The sequence below is a fragment of the Triturus cristatus genome, chromosome 8, assembly GCF_964204655.1.
Source record: "Triturus cristatus chromosome 8, aTriCri1.1, whole genome shotgun sequence".
Lineage (NCBI taxonomy): Eukaryota > Metazoa > Chordata > Amphibia > Caudata > Salamandridae > Triturus > Triturus cristatus.
The window spans coordinates 668,801,739-668,820,187 of NC_140591.1; positions in this window are offsets into that span (position 1 = coordinate 668,801,739).

Sequence of the window (18,449 nt, forward strand, 5' to 3'; positions counted from 1 at the left end):
CACTTACATATTTACCCAGGCATTACCTCTGCAGCCATCCAATCACCCAGATACTACTCGTCCACTCATCAGCCATGTACTAGCCATATACTCATACAATCACCCAGGCAGTAACCTTTCACTCATACAATCACCCAGGCACTACTCATGCACTCACAAATTCACTCAGGCACTACCTATGCACTCATCCAAATACCCAGACACTACCCATGCACTTATTCAATCATCCAGGTACTACTCATGTAGTCAAACAATATCCAGGCACTAACCATGCACACATGCAATCACCCAGGCACAACTCAGGTACTCATCCAATCGCCTTGGCACTACCCATACACTCATCCAATCACCCAGGCACTACCCATGCTCTCATACAATCACCCAGGCAGTACCTATGCAGTTATGCAATCCCCCATGCACTATCTTGTATTTGTACAATCACCCATGTAATACCCTTGCTCTCGTCCAATCACCCATGCACAGCCTATGCATTCATCCAATCTCCCTGGCACTCCCCATACACTCATCCAGTCACCAAGACACTACCCAGACTCTCATCCAATCAACCCGGCAATACCCTTGCAGTCATACAATTATCCAGGCACTACCCATGCACACATCCAATCACCCTGACACTACCCATTCACTCATCAAATCACTCAGGCACTACCCATGCACTAATAAAATCACCCAGGCACTACTCAGGCACTCATCTAATTACCCAGGCAGTTCCTTGGCACTCATCCAATTATCCAGATACAACCCATGCAGCCACACAATTACCCAGGCACTACCCATGCACTTATAGAATAAACCAGGTACCACTCTTGCACTCATTCTAACATCCATGTATCACTCATGGATACATTTTAACATACCTGCACTGTTCATGCACTCATTATTCATTCCAACTTTCCTTTTTTTAAACCAGAAGAGGCGGTTCTGAAAAGAACAATTTTTTTCTTTTTTAGGAACTAAATTTGGTTGGTTTTTTTTGGTTTTCTTCATTCACTGACTTAAAAATTTCTCTTGAACTGCTGCAATAAAAAAACAAAAAAAAACAACTATGGCTTTTTACATTTTGTAAAATTACATCTAGAGACTGCTCCTCAGTTGCTACGGTGGTGTTACAGTCCATGCAGTAGGTAGCAAAACGTTTAAGGTCTGGTCACACTTCACTGCATCTTCTCTCTACTTCAACTTTATCACCAGGAGCACAGGCTGGGGGTCTGGAGGCTGATGATTCCTCTCCTTCTCTCTCTCTCTGCAATTTTAAGTTGCTTCCTGTGGTATGTTTTTAAGTGGTACAACATATTTGTTGTACCCCATGAATATTGTTTTACTCTCCTTCAAGATAATGTCTTCTCACCAATTTAGCTGTGGTCTTTAATTCATCAGATGGAATAGTGAAAAAATCCCAAGCTATGCTTTGTTTCTTCATTGTTGGTTCTTCATCTGAATGCTCTTCTTGTGCTGCTGGCACCGGTTGTTGGTCCCAGTAAGACATATTCACTAACTTGAAAACAACCTTAAAAAAACTGATTTTAAAAGAAAATGAACTAGTGTTTGGGAAATAGGGTGGTTCTGAGATGAGCCTATGTGTTCATTGTGTGTAAATTAGACCTACACATAAAACAGGATGCACTGTTAAAAGTTGTTGAGGAACAGCCTGCTGCCTTTCTCTGTTAAGGGAACTCCATCACTCCTATAGAAACCGAGACACGTGAGGGTGACTAATATTTAATTTGAAGACATAATGTAACATGGTGCTTTAAATAAAGGGGGAAAGATCACCCAACTTCCCCAGTTCAACCAAAAGATTGATTTTATTAGTCACACAGCCTCAAGCCTACACAAGAAATGTAATTACAGTTTGATAATAAACCTTTAACCATCTTTAAGCCTCTTTCAGCCTCTTTGCCGAAAGCTAAAAGTGATTGGCCAAGAGGCTAAAATAAACTACGAAAGAACATCTGATGCTTGAAGGCTTACTATTGAACTGTTATTTGAATTTCCTGCATGTGCTTGAGGCTCTCACATCTATAGATACTATACATGTCAAAGAACAAGTTGTTGTTGTAGATAGAGCCCATGTTATGGCATCTGAGGAATTCAGAAACTGATTATTGACATGTTTCTTGGCTTTGTCTATCTGTGGACAAAACTTATTTGACCACTTACATTTCTCCATTTGGTATATGTTGGAGAATATCAGGGCAGTCTGACTAAAAAGTGCCATTAATTGAGCAAAAGTGTCCTTCATTGGGATTACCAGTCCTACCCCAGTAAGTGTGCCTAGGTCATTGTTACCACAGTGCACAATCATGAGGTCAGGGTGCTGGCAATCCACAATGCTTTCACTCAAAGACAGCAATTGATGCCATTTTAACCCTCCCTGACCATTCCAATTAATATCCACGTTAGGCAAACCTAAGTCCCTGTCAATGTCACTCTTGCTAGCACACTCTCTAGCCCAAAACACTACAATGTGACCCACAATCCACATTCTAATGATTTTGAAGGCAAGGAGGAGTAGTACACAGGAGAAGGCTGAAAGAGACAGTTTTCAAAATGAAACCCAGTAAAACCGATTGCCAGGTCCTGGTTTAAAAAAAAAAACATATATTGATTGAATGGTGTAAATCTGCAGCCAAAATTATGTTGTGATTTTAAGAGAAATGTAAGTAGGTCTGTGATTGGCTCTGGTAAAAAAAAAAATGTAATACAATCTTGGATATGCTTTTAATTGCAAACAGTCAACCACACATACTGCAGTTGAGTTGGAGGGTAGTATGCTGCTTCTATGTGTCATGAACTTGTGACCTACTGATTCAAGAGGGTGTCCTGGAAGGGGTTGCTATGGAAACTCTGCTAAGAGAATGTGGGGGGAGGGTATTAAACAGGCTGTAGTCTGTTAGTTAAAAATAGAGGGGGATATTCTCAAGAACGTGTGATAACCATCGCAAAAGTAACTGAACGCAACCTTCAACATCGCAGTCCATCACGGTAAATTTACGCTGTGTTAACCAAGTATTCACAACACTGAGGTACCATGCGATAGTCACCAGATAACGCGTCAAATGGGCGCGTGAAAATCAACGCCAAGCCGCAAAAATAAGAACACGAATGCTAAAAAAGCTGCGATGAGGCCAATCGCGATACAAAAAGCTGGGAAAACCAGCGGCAGGCCTGCAAATCCGACGTGTCTGGCGGGAAAATGCACTATAAAAGCTACAAAAACAACACACCAGAAACAATCCAAAGTGCGCAGCAACATGGATGCACCCTGACCGAGCACAGAGGCCAACACAAACCCCACTACCCCCACAGACCACCAGCAAGGAACAACGGGCGCACGGGGAAGGCCAAGGAGAAGAGGGAGAGGAAGACAGGCGCAGTCCGCAGCAAAACCAGATCAGCGTCACAGAGGTGACAGAACACAACCATCAACTGACCCACAATTAGACCACCAGGAATGGAGTCGGAGTGCTGAGGAGCCCAATGGAGGAGGCCAAGAGTCGCTGGCATGATGTGAACATCTAAACCAGGCACAAAGCCACTGTCAACAGGAAGACAGCAACAGCAACAGAAAGTGGGAGTCCTGCACCACAGGAGGAGTTGGAGGAAACGGAGGCCACAGTCAACAGTGTGAAGATGGTGCAAGGAGTCGGGAGTGGGGACACAGCTCGGGAGGACCTGGCACAACAACAGGGTGAGTAATGACCAGGGACTGGGGGGACAGGGGGAGACGGGCACAACGGCACACATGCACAATTAAGCATAGCACACTGCACACCCACAATGACCCAGGATCATGTCCCTCATCCCCGTGGCACACTACAGCACACACACATAGCAATAACTACACATCCACATTGGCGACAATGTGGTACAATGTGAAACCCCGACACTGTAGAAAAGAGGACACAATTGGCTCCACACATGCACAGAAACAGGCCTATTTCATCTGACAGAGCTGGAAACTGTGAAATGGAAATCTACTCATACAACCTCACATCCGTCATGTAGTCCAAATGTCCACTGTCCCGCATCTAAATCCTGTACCACCAAAAGAGTCACAATGTACATTGTCATACAGTCTGTATGTGAACAAGAACAATTCGCCAACATAAATGTCAACAAAATGTCAACATGCATCTCCCCTTCACATTGCAGAGGGACACACAATACCTCCAGCAGAGCACAGAAGACCACACATCAGTGATGCCGGAGAGGACCACCACACCTTCTACACCGACGCCCTACAACAGCCCATGGACATCCCACGCAACCCACCACCATGACCAGGGCAGCCAAGCTGCTTAGAGGAGAGCACAGCCCCTGCAACAGGCCACACAGCATGAAGCACCCACAAGCACGGCTGGCTCACAACACTTTACTGACCCACACATGGCAACCCAATGCCAGGTGTCAGAATGCCAAAAGGAGGTGGCCGAACAGGTGCGTGTGTGGTACGAACCCATGGAAGGCAAACTAGATCACATACGTGGGTGTCTATTACGCTTCAGGGACCACCTACACCCCACAAAGGAGACCCATACTGCCATAGAGACACATGCAGATGCACATTCCCAGTACATAACCACGCCCAGGGGCACGCACATATCAGTCACACACCCACGTTGGCTCTGCGTACGATGGCCCAGTCCACTCCCCTCACAAATTGAGTGGGTGACGACAAAGCTACATGTCCAAGCTCTAACCTGCTGCCTGCTGTGACATGTCCGCGTCTGCTTTGCACAGCACAATGTAATGTCGTAGGGCCCAGGGCCCTCATGCTTAAAACAAGACCACAGGGACACATGCAGATATCATGTTGAACTGGCTATGGGCACAGGCGCCCGGTCCCTTTATTGGCAGGGACACATGTACAGTGACGCATGTGCTGGATGTGTGTGGGGTGAGTATAAGCCAGCCCGCACGGAGTGCTTGGTGCTGGCAACAACTTGAACAGTGGATACCAGTGCAATGAAAACAGAATGCACCTGCATAACAGAGTCAACTGCTGAGCAACATGGGTGGAGCCGGAGCAAGTACAGAGGTCACCCAACATACAAACAGAAGTGTCCGTGAGTTGCAGTGCACTGAGGTTGGGGCACTAGAGATGAGCGTGCTCATGTGAAGAAAATGTCTAGGATTGTGTCCCTTCGGGTTATTCCTGTGGGTGTGCTAGACTTGCACAAACTTCCTTTTACGTCCCAGGTCTCCCACACTGCCTGAGGTGACATTGCTGCGCAACCTCTCCACAGCACAAAACTCAATCAGCAAAGGTCCATGGGTTGCGGTGCACTGAGTCAGTGGCACCTGGAGTGCTGAGCAGGGGATCGGGCAGAAGATGGCATCCACGACAGGTGCAAGCAACTCCGTCGGTCTGCCAGTACGACTGTTTCGACCATGGCAGTTGGCGGTTGGAGTTGGTCCTCGTGGTGGTGGCATGTGCCTCCTGCAGTGATGTGACGTCCGGGCCAGTCACAACTCGATTTGATGTGTGAGCCCTGGTGGGCCGCAGTTAAGGCAGCCGACAGCGCAGGGCCACAGACTCATGGCGTTGATGACCCCAAGGCCATCGCCTCAGAGGCCATCCAATATCTCAGAAGAAGGGGTCCGGGACCTGACCAACACAGAGTTAGTGGCCCCGGTTGCACAGTGGCCAGCCAGGGGACGGTGACTTGCGGTGCACTGAGGTAGGGCCACGCGGACTTGGCAGGTCCTCATCTATGTCCGAGGTGAATGTGGCAGAGGGTTGTGTGGGACAGTGGAGGGTGTCTTCCAGGGCATTATGCAGAGGTCTGATGTTATCTGGAAGCAGCAAATGGAGGAGTGGAAAGCGACAGCCTGGTTGCCACCACCAATTTGGTATCAACTACATGAGTATGAAAACTACCCCCTAGTCCATAGACTCAGACGCCACCAATATACGACCAGAGAGTGTCCATGAATGTCGGGGAACAGACTTAGTGGCACCGGGGCTGAGAAGGGATGCAGTCTGTGATGATGCCGGTACACTGACATGAACTCTGCCATTGCTAAATCAAGACTCTGTGACCTACTGGAATGCAGTGTAGGCCAGAGGCAGTGGTCAGCAGTGGCCCACAGTCATGTATCATTGGCTCGCGATACACAGAATTAGTGACACCAGTGCAGTTGTCGGTAGTGTTCCATCACCTCCGTAACGATTATCCTTTTTTCCGCCCAAATGCAATGCGTCATCCTCTTACGCCTCTCCTTGCCTGCAATGATATATACTCTGCCTTTGAATAATCGAAGTCCAGTTCCAATTCTGTGACCTACTCGAGCGCAGCTTAGGCCGAGAGCAGTAGTCCGCATGGGCCCACAGAATCTTGCGCTTGTGATGTACGACTAAGACCTGGTGGCATCACATCAAAGGGTGTATAGTGACATACACTCAGCCATAATAATGTGCTCTGCCATGGTGTAATCAAGACTCAGTTCCAAATGTGTGACCTACTTGTCCGCTGTGCATGCTGGTGTAGTATGTCAACGAGAATGGAGTACTGCGGACCGGTGTTGCGGAGTCCGTGATGCCAAGGTCGCAGGCCGCGGGCTTGGAGATATCGCCGGCACGTGGTGAGCCCTCTTCGACACATGCCGGTGTCGGCAGGTGGGCATTGAGGCCTGGGTGCACAGGGGCAGGCAGGACTGGTTCGGGGACCAGCGGGCCGGGGCACAGCAGGTGCTCAGGATCTCTGGCAACACCGATCACGGCGTCAGCCTCATGGCGGGGTGAGAGGTGCTGCCCTGGCAGAGACGTTGGGCATTCCAGAAGAGGACCACCCCCAGAGTTCCGTGCCTTTTGTTCACACCCCAACGCTGGCGTGGCGTACACCAGGCAAGCCCACTCAGCTCACGCTTACGGGGGACATAACAAGCTACATTTCCGCGATCTTCCCCACTGCCTGGGGTGACATGCTTGCGTCCACTGTCCATTACACTTCAGACACCAGCGATGTGTGTCGGCATGAATAAGTGTTTGGTCTGCATACTGCAGTCTGGCCAGCACATCCACGCCACACTTGGCATTGTGTACAGTCTCATTTATTGGTCACTTGCCTCCTTCGCACATGCCTGGTCCCCACCTCTTCCAACATTCTGCTACTGTATGGCCGAGGTGCCATGCAGTTGATGGCTAATGTACATGGCTGGCCTAGGTTCCCACAGTGAGTTGTGCTGTTGTGTCTGGTGGGTGTGCATGTTGTATGTGAGCTTGTGATGTGTGAATTTCCAGTGTTGTGTGTTGCATGATTGTGGAGTTGAGGTGTGTGGTGTGTGCATTTGGTATTGGCCAACAGGCATGGCATTTCCGTTGTTGCCATCCTGGTGGCGCAGGTTGATGATGGACTGTCGGAAGGTGTAGGAATCATGCACACTGCCTGGTGGTTTGCGGAGGCATTGGCGGAGATTCCCCAGTGGTCCACTATTGCCTGCACATTGGTGGCATATGTGTGCTTTCTGTTGCGCCTATTGTGTGCAGTGTTGCCAGGGGCCACTAGTAGGACATGTGTGCAGTCAATTGCCCCCTGCCAAGTGCAGGAAGCCAGATGTGGTGTACACGCCTTGCTTGGTCTCCGGCTGTTCCTGCGCAGTGTGTGGGAAGTATAGATAGTGGGGTACCAAGCTGATTGTGTCATCCATGACCGTTGTGAGGGTCCTGGATTGGCCTGGATGTTAGACTCCTCCATCTCAGGGGATGTTGGTTGGAGGGTACCATAGGCCAACACGTGCAGCACGGCCAGCATCTTTGACTGAGGTGGGATATTGGTTGTCCGCTGTGTCGGTATCGTCAGCCTGTGGGCAATGGTGGTCAGGATGCAGAGGAGGGTTGTCCCTTTGAGCATGTAGTGGGCAATGACATTCTCTGGTGTTGGGTCTGTGAGGTTGGTGCATTTTCGGAGGGTCGCTGACATTGTCTTCGCTGCCTCAGTGTTGGTCCGGGGGGGCAATGGGTGTCCGGGGGGGGGGGTGGGGGTGGTACTTAAGGTGGTGGCGGTGGGTGTTGTGGCCATGTAGGGGCTCCGAGCTGCATGTTCAGTGGCTCCATGGCATATGTTGTTCTTCAGGTGTGGCTGTGGGCTGGGCTCTCTTTTCTGTTGCAGGCTGTGCTCTGACTTTGCACCAGGTCAGAGGAGGTGTTAATTTTCTGCAGCTAACGCGCCTTATCGCCTGTTTTGTGGTCTTAACGCCGATCTGTCTGGTCGTTGAGAATGTTGCAAAGTGGTGTTGTGGCGCCTTTTTGCTCGGGAATGCCTACTCTGCATTTCATTAGCGATAGTTGGGGGGTCATCTGTGGCTATATTTTTTGTGGCTGCTATCACGGGTAAACTGGTGGCATGGGCTGTTAACACCAGCTTGTGAATGGGGTGAAACAAAACATCGTGACTTTGGCTGCGATAAAATGCCATTAACTCGGTGATAGCTCCTTGAGAATATGCCCCAGAGTGTTTATAGTGTCATTATTAACAAGGGTTTATTTTCTTAGTCAAATATATGTAATAGAGATAGGATCAGTTGTAAAGTATTACGAGTACAATGCTAAATGCTTTTTATGTCTTCCGTACTTATTTAAAAATTTGTTGCGAAGATACACGGGTTCCATGCTGAGTGTTGCGACAAATTCGCGAGTACACCCCAAACCACTACCAGATTAGTCTGCTTTACTGAAGTACAGGAAAGGATTAAGAAATACTGATCATTAAGAAGTACAATAACAAAAATAAAATATTAAAGGGATGTTTTGGTTTGTTAACTTCAACAGTATCACTGAGAACAAAGGTGAAGAGGCAGCCTTTAATGGTTGTTTTTTATGAGAGTGTTGTACCATTCTTATGCTTAGTTGTCATATTTTCTCTGAGAGTACAGTTCATCTGGCATCTCAGAGGAGATGGTGAAAAATGACCCCGCAATGGATTGACACTTCACCGGGGGTTCTTCCTCTGATGAATTGTCTTGCACAGGGTGCAGCTCCTGATCTCCACTGCCACCATATTCCATTTTATTTTTAAATGAAAACCAAACAACTCCAAAATTATTTTCAATAGGAAAACAGCAGGTACTGGAAGGTGAACCTCCAATCTTAGCCCTGGAATGCAAAGGAAAAGAAAACTGGTGAGGACTTCCTTTCTAGAATAATCAAAAGTGTTTTGTCCAATGAAATCCCTTTAATCCATAGTCACGTGATATTCGCGATAGTTGACTATTCACGAATGCCGAAGTATTTGAGATAACAGGAAATTAAATAAAACAGTGTTGAAACATAAAATTACTTATGATAATCTAAATAACATTAACTACAATATGTGTATATATGTTTTTTAGACTTGACTTTCTAAAAATCATGCTGATTTAACGAAAAAAGGAGGTATTGGAATGTACGTATCACAACTTTTTGAAACAAATTTGAAAAAGAAAAAACAAAGAAATTATTTTCGGCCACAACTGTTTCTTGATGCCAAAGAAAATGATGCTACATTCTTGATGAACAAGAACATAAGAAAATCTCCACCAAACGAAGATGCACTTGCTTTATATGGTTAGGAGAAAGTACCCTTGTTTGGTGCAGATTCACCTCTTTGGAGTCTTCTTTATAGGAAGATTCACGTTATCACAGATTTTTGGATGAAGACATACAAGGAACAATCACATTGTCAAAATACAGAGAAGCTTGCTGGAGACATTTCCTTGTGATCCATTATGCAGCTTATAGTGTAGCATATGCACCTGGCATTGACCAAACAAGGAAGCACTAACTAATTAACCATTATAAACTACTCAAGCTGGGTAGATATTTTGTGAAAAACTGTGGACTCTTATTGAATAAACAGGGAAGTGATGTTCCTTTCTGACCTTGAGGGTAATTTCACGGAATTATACCTCAACGGCAAGCACTTACAAATATAAACGTAGCAGGTACCTCACGTCTGTAAAGGACAAATGATCCTAATTTCATGGGTTTGGCGAAGGTAAAGCAAGTGTGGTTCCTTGGCAATTCCAAATTGAAAAACAATCTGAAATCCTTGGTAAAGGTGAATGCATCATTGATCTATCAGAGCGCAATCTGTAGTGACTGTGATGAATGGGTTTTTCCTTGGCCTCTCCTGATGAGAGCAGAGTCCATGGTTCTCTCTTTAAATGACTATGAATATGGAAAAGTGCAGAATTACCTGGAGACATCGCCCATTTGGCCCTATCCCATCTACTTTAGTAGTATGTAACTCACACACTCATACAGCCACTCACATACCAACAAAACCACTCACACGTCCACTCACACACCCAATAGCTACTCAAACACCCACTCACAGAGCCATAAAGTAACTCACACATCTACTCACAGACCCATACAGTCGCTCACAACCACAAAATCAAACACACAACCACTCACAGACCCATATTGCCACTCACCCACCCACTCTCCGACTTATACAGCCACTCAAACACGTACCATCAAAGGTTGCAGATTACAGTTAGGAGATAAAATGTAAAAAAAAAAACATTGAAATTCACAGTAAAAAACAAAGCTTACAGGAATGTTAAAGTTACAAAATAGAATTAAATAAACCTTTGAAAAACAAAGGTTACAGTGATGGTATGGTTAGACTCAGATTTCTCTTGTACCAAACCAGTGCAATTTGACAGTTATATTCACCTGAGCTAACTATAACCTATGTCCCACAACGTACTGTTTCTGACCTCACATATTACATCACTCATGACATGGTCAGTGACATCACTGATGACATCTCAAATGATATCACTGATGAACTCACTGATGACATCATCCATAGACCCACACACATAACCACCTATATAGCCATACATTCTAACATACTCCCACATGTATACCCACACAACCACTTACATACTCATGAACAGACCCATACACCCAGTCAAACATCCACCCACTCACCCTTACAGCCACTCACATACCCACTCAATCACCCATACAGAAAGTCTCCTTGGCACTCACCCATATAGGTATACTCATATACCCATACTCTCACCCATATAGCCACTCACTCACCCACTCACTTACCCATACATCCACTGACACAGCCACTCACTCACCCTTACAAATACTTACACACCCACTCACATACCCAGAGAACCACTCAGCTATCCATTCACACATCCATACAAGCACTTACACACCCACTTACTCACCCTTAAATCCACTCAAACAGATACCTTCTCTCTAATACAGCCACTCAAACTCACTCACTTACCTACACACACACGCAAACAGCTATACATTCACCCATACAGCCACTCACTGTCAAGTACAGCCACTCATTCAGCTACTCACTCACCTATACAGCTACTGGCACACCAACTAACACATCCTTACAGCTACTCCCTCATCCATACAGCCACTAAGACAACCACCCACACACTGATACAGTCACATAGCCACTCAGATGAGATATATTAGAAAATGTATGACTAATTACTAGTACAGAAACAGTAGTATTGAACTTATGCAGTAGCTTAGGATATATCTTTAAGTTTGATAAGCTTTTATGAAACACACTCACGGGATAATGTCATCAGTGATGTAATTTGAGATATTATCCTTGATGTTACTGACCATGTCACGAGTGATGTAAGCAGTGAATTGCAAGGGTGTAAGCTATAGATAGCTCAGGTTACTATATCTGATGAATTACAATGGTTTTGTACGAGTGAAATCTGAGCCTAACTATAACGTTCTAGTAACCTTTGTTTATTTCAGTGAATTCTAAGCTCAGCTAACTATAACTGCTCAATTTCAATGGTTTTCTACAGGAGAAATACCACCCTAACTATAACGTCCCTGTAACCTTTGTTTTTTTCAGTGAATGAATAGATAGATAGATAGATAGATAGATAGATAGATAGATAGATAGATAGATAGATAGATAGATAGATAGATAGATAGATAGATAGATAGATAGATAGATAGATAGATAGATAGATACTTTGTAAGACCTGTGTGGTAAAGGCTGTCTCCCCCTGGTTGTTACTTTCCATCCCAGTTGACTTTAACCCCTTTTCAGGAATTGCATAAAAGGGATAATACACTATGATAAATTAATAAATTGTGGTTTATGAAAACGCTAATACAACAACTTGTTTATAAGGATCCACACTTAGGTAATGCTCTTCTGTAAGGGAGACAGTGCAGGCATGTCTTGGCAGAACATTAGCAAGACCTGCAATTCTCAATACAATATCTGCAAACCTATTTGTTAAATCCTAGCACTTATTTCTCATTCTCACAGGAAAAATTGTAATCCCATAATAGTATTAAATATTATGTAGAAGCAATTGTGTTCAGCTTTCGCATCCATTTATGATTTTTAGTCAAACAGAGCAGTGCATAAAGACTCCCATAATGCCAAAGTCCTAACCTTCCTTGTTAGTAATCACTGTGTACATTTATGACAACATGTCTTTCTTTTCTAATGTGTGTTGCTGAAGCTCGGATGTAATAATGATAGATGGTTTTAGTGGAGAGTGATATTGTTGAGCTTGGAATTACTGAAACAAATGGATATATTTCAGAATCATTTTACCTGAAGATGTATTAAAAGGGCAGAGGAAGCACTGCAGGCAAATATTTGTCTATTAATGTCAATGTCTCCATAACAAGAATTCTTATCACTGTCCCAAACATTTCTTTTGTATACATATTGGAAACACTATATTTCCTAATAGTATTAAGTACCATAAACGTTTTTTATCCTTTACTGCCTTATTGTATTGTGGAACATAGTGGTGCTTAAGGACTCCCAAAATACTGATTGAGTTGTAACTTAAATACTAACATTTTGTGTTAGTATCCATCACATATAATCAGGTAACAGAAGGATACTTATGTTTCAGTATGTTTGCTTATAAAGACAGGGGATAAAGGAGCATAAACACAAAAGATGGTTAAAATTTTACATTTTAGAATTACATCATCTGAAAACCCCATTCTACAATAACAGACATTTATTCCTATAACTCTGATATTACAATTGAATACCTCCAAGGAGGCGGCTAATACACCAAAGAGTCCACAGCATGTAGTGAGAGATGTATTTTCTTCTGGGCTGATCCAAGATGTAATTGACAAAATGTCAACGAAACAGCAACGTCTGACTGACTCAAACAAAGTAATGCCTGAAGGGGGCTGACCAAAATGTCACTACGTATATTGGAAACAATAGGTCATGCAGGCAGTTGTGTGGCAAAACCAGGGCAAAAAAAGGGGAACAGTAAAATGCGCAGCGGAAAGCAGATGAAATTTGACAGAATTATGATAGGATTGTGGAAATATAGATAGACTTACATTTGAATGTTTTTTTTCAAATTAAGCAGGATTATAACTACAAGTCCCAGTTCACCGTTACATATTATATTAAAAAAGAAGTAGACCATGCTTGTTATGCATGGGTAGTGCAGCATAAATGAATGCTTCAATGTTTCACTGAAAAACAATGCTTTACATAATAGCATGCATTATCCAATCACAAAAGTGTATGCAATCTAGTTGATACTGAGTTGCCAGATATCCAGAGCGTGTGGTTTTTAGGGACACATGCACACTGCTAGACAACATGTGGGTTAGGGCCCGACAACAGAGCACAGAGAGAGTAAAATTACAGCAACAGTGAAGTCTGCTCAAGTCTTGAGCCCTGTTCAAGACTTGAACAGGGCTCACTGCTACATTCCAGCATGCAGAGTGAGACCACCTGCCTGCCATATTCATTGAGCAGCTAAGCCATGCAAATAGGCGAGTAGAGGGGGCGCATAAGCTAAGACACTATGGAGTAGCGAAGAGCATTGTTAAGAACCGTAGTAAGCTTGGGAGTAGCACTTCTGGGAGCAAACTAATAAGAGAAGAACTCTCTTATGTTCCTCTGATGGCCAGAGGACCACTGAGAGTAGTCAGCAGGGAGTCTTTTAGGTATTGGTTAAAGGGAATGCTGAGGTAAGGAGTAGTTGGAGCAATGGAAGTAACGAGAGTGGCATTGGTGCACATGCATCAAAATAGCCAATAGTGAATCCTTAATTGCGATTTTTAAGGAATCGCAATTAAGGATTCGCTATTGACTATGCATGTAGGAATCGCTAGTAAATTAGAGATTCCTACAAATTCCTTAATTGTGACTCACAAATTGCGAGTCGCAATTAAGGAATTGTTCCCCATTCCGTCCTATGTGCCTAGAGACCCATAGGAATGAATGGGAATTGCATGCGCAATTTGCGAGTACCCAATAGGTACTCACATGTTGCGCACACACATGCCCCAAGGGCATGTGTGTGTAACTTGGGAGTTTGAAAAATGCACTTTGGTGCATTTTTCAAAGAAATCGCAAATTACCATCACCTTCAAATTGAGGGTAATTTGCAATTCTTATTTGCGAAATCGCAATTTATTTTTGTAATGCATTGCATTTAAGGAATCACAATTTGCAATTCCTTAAATGCAATCGCAATTTAAGTAATAGCAAATTTTGCAATTCCTTAATTTGCGATTTTTGCATTTGGGATGATGCATCTCAAATGCAAAAATACCGGTCACAAAGGGGCAGATTTGCCGGTATTTGGTTTGATGCATGTGTACCATTGTTCTTATGTGGAGCCTCTTGTTTTGCCTTTTCATCAAAGTCCTAGCAAATTAATATAGCAGTAGTAGTGGCAAGCAAGATCTAAAGCCCAAAAGTGGCCTTACATGCACCGATACTTGCATGAAAGCTTCTTTTCAAGACAGTTAATCCACAGGATTGCTGTTAACTCAGTCACCATGCACCCTTAAGGTTATCTTCAACACAACCCTGGGGAGATTTACTGTGAAGCACTGCCTGATTAATAATCAGTTTCATCTGCTGCCCTTTCTGATATCAACACACGTGAAGGTTGCATGGAGGTTGCCAACCCTATCATCTGGAGTCATGTGGCTCTTCAGCCACTTCAGTTGTGACAGTCTCTGCCGATTAAATGCCAACAGCAATCCTGAATCAGAAGGATTATTAATCCACGTGATTTTTTTTTTTACCTACATCATCAAGAACCTTCAATTCCACTGTAGATTCCGATGGCAGACTATAAACGACACGAGGTGGGAAAAGCAATATGAAACAATCAAGACCAGGGCCCCGGTAAGTAAATAACAAAAAACAGAACTGCAGCTAAGGTAAGATCTTGATCTCTACATACAAAACAAGTTGCTAAAACTATTGTGGAAATGCTGTCGAGTTTCCTTTGTGAGACGTAATAGATGTCTCTGCAACAGGCAAAACAGCTGGCGCTATGTTTCCTGTTGCATTCTGGGCACTTTAGGATTTCCGGTCAGAGATTGGTTCGGTTGACATCCCAAGATAGCCAGAGGCAGATGAGGGATAGCTGGCCACAGGTAGCGCAAGTAGCGTATTAACAATATCCAGCTCGATTGTGTGGAACATAAGATCCAAAACAGTTGTGCAAGGTGAGGAAAGGATTCCAAACCAGATAATGTAGTTGCAACATCAAGGTGCTGCTTTTTGTTGCCATCTTTGAGAAGATCTCGAAGACAATCCAAAATATGCCGTATATAAATTGGGATTAGAATTAGAGTAGCAATGGTCATCCAGAGGTCACGGTGGGATTTGTTTTTAACTGGCAACGTAATCCTCATTTCTGGCTCAAAAGGATCCAGCTCATCAAGTCTGTCTAACCACTTGAGCACCAAGAGGTTAAATTTTCCAGTGCTTCGCTCACCCTCCAAAAAGCCTGAAATTGAAAGTCTGTTCAATATGACTACTTCTGGAGCCCAGTATCTGTGTACCTGCCATCGGCCATTTGCCTACCTGCCATCACCACTCACCGCGGAGTCCAGGGGAGATCCGGGAAAGCCTGTTGTCGATCGGGCTGACCGGAGACCACATATCCCATCACCCCTCACGGCACTACCTGCCGCGTCCTGCTTCCAGCACGTCAGGAGGCACTTTAAAGGGGGCTAGGGCTACCACAGCACTGGACGTTCTTGGGCCTGCCCGCGCCACGCCCGGGCCAAGCCCGGGCCAAGGGTGGGCCCGTCTGCGTCCGTCAGAGCCCAGAAGAGGACAGGCCAGGCCAACATTCTGACATCCTTGGTGTGGAGACCTAGGCCCTGAGGTACTGTTATTGCTTGGTAATCTTGAATTTCTAATGCTCTATATTTGACCTTTTTATCCCCGGTTTGTAACACGGACTGCCTTATCGCACAATTGAGACATTTGCACCCAGCACTTTGCACCTTCAATCGATGAACTGACTCCAGAGCCGTTTTGCAACCTTGTTCATCTCTGTCTGTCTGCACCTAGTATCCTGTTATCCTGTCCTTCAAGTGGAGTTATTACCAGCGTGAGAAACAGGATTAGCACCCCCACACTGCAGTGTATGCAGGGGTCTGTTAGTACCTAGCCTCTTAGAACTTTGAAGGGAGCATCTATCCAGGTTGGAGTGTGAATTGGGTGCTGTGTCCTAGACGCCTGTTGCTTCTTACAACCCTCTTACAGACTTGAGTGTATGACTTGGAATTGACATTGCACTCATGCTATATTAAATATTTAACTGCCGGTTCGTTTCCCTTTAATTGTCTACCCCCTTTGTATTTAGCACTTCGTCACCTTATTATCTGAGTGGAGTGTTTAATCTTTGTTGTTGGAATCCTTGGCTGGACTCTATACCCTGCTGACATTAATCTGAGCTCCTGTAGTAATATGGCAGGGGACTTTTGTGCTAACATTATATTATTTTTTATATTCAACCTCATTTAGGGTTCTTGTGTTGTCTCGTGTTGGCAACCTCACTTAACCTGTTATTCATTAATCATATATTTTTTTTTTCCCGTTACTGAACTATGGGGAAGCGGAAGATCGAAGCCAACCAAGAAGGGCTAAAGGCTGTAATGAGGTCTAACGTTACAACTATGGATGCGTTTCTGCAGAGAGCTGCATTGGTTATTGATAAGGAAATCGAATTAGTGAATAGACGTCTCTCCAGATCCCCATCCAGTGGCCTATTTTCTACCCAGGTTGGCCCTACAGACTTTTTAATGGAAGTTACTACTGAATCTTAAAGTTTGCCTTCGACCCTTGGGCTGGGTGCTGGTCCACAGTATAATGATGCCCCATCCCCCTTGCGAAGAACTCTGTGCGAGGTGTCTCTCTCCTCAGTTATTGTAATCGAGAACAGGGAGAGTGGTGTCTCTTACCCTATATCTGGGAATGGTGGCATCGTTGTTAGCCCCTTTCAACAATCCAGGGCGACACAAAGGCCCTGTGGGAGTATAAAAAGAAAATCTCAGCCATTAGGGACTAAAGCCAAAAAAGTAAAACCCAATGTAACTGCCAAGGCAACCAATAAAAATCCAGCATCTGCATTGACAGCTGAAAATACAGTTCACCCTGCTATGTTGGAAGCCTTTAAATTAACTATGAGTAGCTTGTTGGACGCCAAGCTGAGCTCCATTATGGATAGGTTAAACTCAATCGAGAAATTTTTAGTAGAGCGTAACAGGTCCGCTCAACCCATTCAATCGGTGATTTTGGACGGGACCAGATATAACATAGTTTCTAGTAATATACCCATCCCTGGTCCATCTACAGATCCTTCTGATCCTCGGCTCCCTAGTGGAGTCCAGTCCCACTCTAAAAGTTTGGCCTTTCAAGAAGTAGGGGGGTTGGTAGATGGTACACGAGAAAGACAGGTATCTAGTGGAGCTTCATCCACTCACCATCAGGGTCTGGCCTCCCAAAGATTAGGCAGCTCATTGGAGGAGATGCAGGGGCACGCAATAAGTGTTTTAAAGAATCCACTGGTCATTAATCTTCCCCCGCAACCGACACCCTTTGTAGTGATCTTGGGGAATGTGCCACCGCTTCCGCCAGGGTCCCACGAGGATTTTAATCAACTTAAAAATATGGTTCTTCATTGGCTGTCGAATAATACTTCTGTGGGTCCAAAAGTGGAACAAACATTATTATGGTGCGCCGTGTTGGCTAGATAGGGAGTTCGATGAAACCCGGAGGGGGAGATTGTATTATTGTGAATTTTAACAGATCCTTCCTCGTGGATAGAATCCTAGAGGATACTTATTCTGATCATATACATCGGGGCTCGGATATTCAGATTCTTCCTTTGGGTTTTTTCTATAGGGCTGTTTTTAAAAGGCTCCCTAATATACGCGTTTCATGCAAAAGGTGGACTCAAAGACCTCTTGAAGCCACAGCTGGCAGGTACCCCCAAACTCAAAGGGTTTTGTCTCAAATAACTGGGCAATATTCAGTTCCCCCACTAGAGTTATCCAACAAATTTTTAATTTTATCAAGGTTGGATGAGTGCGACTGACTGCATAAGAACATAGAGCTCGCTGTAGAGATATCCCATCGACAGGGGTCTCCCTGCCATCCCATATTAAGTGG